The following is a 3,229-nucleotide window of genomic DNA, read 5'->3' on the forward strand; positions in this document are numbered from 1 at the left end:
GCCGGAGACCTTGTCCTAGGGAAGATTTGTTTATTTTCAGGCTTAAACCACAACTCTCTTTGTGTAGACCTTAGGGTCACCAAGCTGTGATGTCAGTTTTACTCCTTCCAGGAAGTCCAGACTGGCTCATTTTCCTTCTTGGCTTCTGGTGTTTTAAGGGGGTGGGCAGGAATGGGATCTTGCCAGACCTTGAAATTTCAGGACCCTCTCCTGAGAAATGTTTTTTGATATATCTATCGGTCTATCTGTCTATCCACCCACCTGTCTGTGTCTGTCCATCCACGCATCCATCCCTTCATCTGCTCTATCTCTCTATCCATCCCATCTCTCTGCTCTCCCTTTTCCTCTTCCTTTCTCTATTTTGGCAAGATTCTATAATGGGTGAGAAATTAACATGCCAAGTTTTAGAACAGACTCTGCCACTGAATTGAGGGGTGACCTTGGATAAGTCATCCTCTCCTCTGTAAATGATCAATTTAGGGGCATGTTGTAGAGGGGCATTGCATATGAGGTTGGATGAGATGACCTTTTGATGTCATTTCTAAGATTCTATGACTATAGTATGTCCATTAGATAGTTACTTAAACAAAATCCAAATTATAAAAGTATGAAATTACAACATGGTCAAATTCAGTCAATCAATCAACATTTAGTAAGTGCCTACTATGTGCCAGGCACTTTACTAAGTACTAGAGAAGGTGGGCTCAATCTGAAAGCAGGTTGCTACAATGTGTACTCTTGTCACTCTCCTCCTCCTCTCCACCTCAGAAGGATGCCAAGCTGATGGATGAGTCAATAAGCTGTGGTCATTCCCTCTGGACTATCTTTGATACACTTCTATGCTAAGTCAAGCAGACCATGAAGTCCTTCACCTCTCCAGATGTTTGGCCGATCTGATATGGACTCCAGCTTCCAGATCTCCATTGGCTTGCTCACATAACCTTTCAAAGCTCACAAGATCACAGCCCAACCTGATTCCCCTTCAGCTAAGAGAAGGAAAGAACAAACACCAAAGAGGAAAATAAGAGAGGCCTGGAAATCCATGGCACCTTTCTTCACCTCTGTTTTTCTCCCCCTCCCCTTGCTCTTTGGTGAAGGAGTACTAGAGGTATCTGTACCTTGTCGCAACTTTGACCTATCAGAGGAGCGGATGTCCAGGCATGGAAACCCTAGTCAGAGTTTTGGCCAGCTAAACACAATCCACCAGCACAGCCAAGAGGAGTGAATGGGATCCAGCCCAGCAGGGACTGACCTGCAGTCAATATTCCAGATCCTTGTCCATGCTGCATTCTGAAGTGAGCTTGGTGGAGTCAATGCTTTATAACAATTGCCTTTATATCAATCAAGTTCCCCCCCCCCCACTCCTTCCTCTTGACTTCTCTGTTATGCCCCAGAAACATCTTTACCCTGGAAAATCACTGAAACTCGTACCTTGGAGGTATCTTCTATCTCTGGAGTCTTATTAGATTGTACTTCCTTTAGCCTATATTTAAGAAGAGTGTTCTGGCCAGTATTCTTTTCATTTTCCACAAGGTTGCACACTTCTGAATTTTACCATCACATTCCCCATATCTCCTCCCCCACACACCACACACACACACACACACACACACACACACACACACACACACACACACACTTTTCCATTTCCTTTTATGTGTTATCTTCTCCATTAAAATGGAAACTCCTTGAAAGCAGAGACTCTATTTTTGCTTGTATTCTGAGCACCTAACAAAGCCCCTGGTATATAGTAAGCACTTAATAAAGCTTGTTGACTGACTGCTTTAAGGTTGAACGTACTCTTCCTAAGGACTGAGGTGTAGAAAGAGTGTGCTCCTGGGCATTTGGGGGAAAGGTATGTACTTCTGTTTTTGCTGTATCTTCTCTATCCTTTTGGTGAAAATCAACTGTTGTTAATTGATTCAATGTTATTGAGGTGCTTATCACTGGTGATTGATATTAGAAAGAATATACCAAAATGGGAGCTTAATCTGTTATCATTAGTGAAAGATACTCCTTCAGAATCCTTCAAGAATGCTGGGTAGAAGAGCCAGCCTTGTTCTTGGGGAGATTATATACGAACATGACAGAAAATTTTGAAGGTGGGGGAAGATATTAAGCAGCAACAGTTAGGGGATTAGGAAAGGATTTCTGTTGAACAGTGATGTCGAACAAATACAAACTATACTGTACATAAGGATCCCGGTGGGTGCATATTGACTTAGAAAACTACATATTACAATTATTTATGTTTTATTGTATTTTTATTTATTTTGTCAAACGTTTCCCAATTTCATTTTAATCTGCTAGAGGCTGCACTCAGGACAGTTGTGGGCTACATGCAACCCTGCTGAATATATGTTTGCTACTTCTGATGTATAATGAGGTTAGCTCATCCTGCATATATGTATATACATATATACACATGTGTGTACACATGTTACATATATAACAATGTATATGTCCATACATCTATATATCCAAGTATCTGGATCTAGGCACAAATCTATGATGATGGAAACTTTCAGCTGTGTGGACTCTGGAGAAGAAAATCATGTGATAAAGTGGTGGGATTCCCTGAGCCCCAACCTCAGAGATAAAAGATCTCTTAGACAATGTCAAATTCCTACAGAATTTGGAGACCCAGGCTTCCAGAGAAAGAACAGAGAGTTCCTAGGCAGCCCTAGCCTTGAGATGGTCTTGTGCACCAATCCCCAGTTTGTGGGTTCTAAGATCTAGCCTTTTAGAGGTAGAGAGAGAAGGACCTAGACATTGTTACCTTCTCGAAGAGAAAAGAAGGGCCAAACCGAGCTTCCTAGAGGGAGAGGGAGAGTGGGGTTTCTGAATAGCACCAGCCCCTTAAGAACAGAGGATCTCTTATTTGTCCTTGGAACTGGAGAAATAGCAAGGGAATGAACCATTATATATGGGCAAGGAAAATGCTTGGATTTGACCCTCCTCTCCTGTGACTTACTGGAATAGTTCCAGTCCCACAGAAAGTAGTTTGGAATGCTAAAATTAATAGTAGAACTATACTATTATACTTGTATTATATTACAATATGAATTATAATATTAATATACATATAGAATATTAATTACAATACTACTTATCATTACTAATAATACTATTAATGCTATAATTAGGAGGGGAATAGAAACTCCAAGTTCATCTTCTTTCTGAGGGGATTCTGGGACTTTGGGGTGAGTTCCACAAAGCTAGAGTACTA

Source organism: Notamacropus eugenii, chromosome 5 (assembly GCF_028372415.1).
Source record: "Notamacropus eugenii isolate mMacEug1 chromosome 5, mMacEug1.pri_v2, whole genome shotgun sequence".
In the NCBI taxonomy this organism is placed as follows: Eukaryota; Metazoa; Chordata; class Mammalia; order Diprotodontia; family Macropodidae; genus Notamacropus; species Notamacropus eugenii.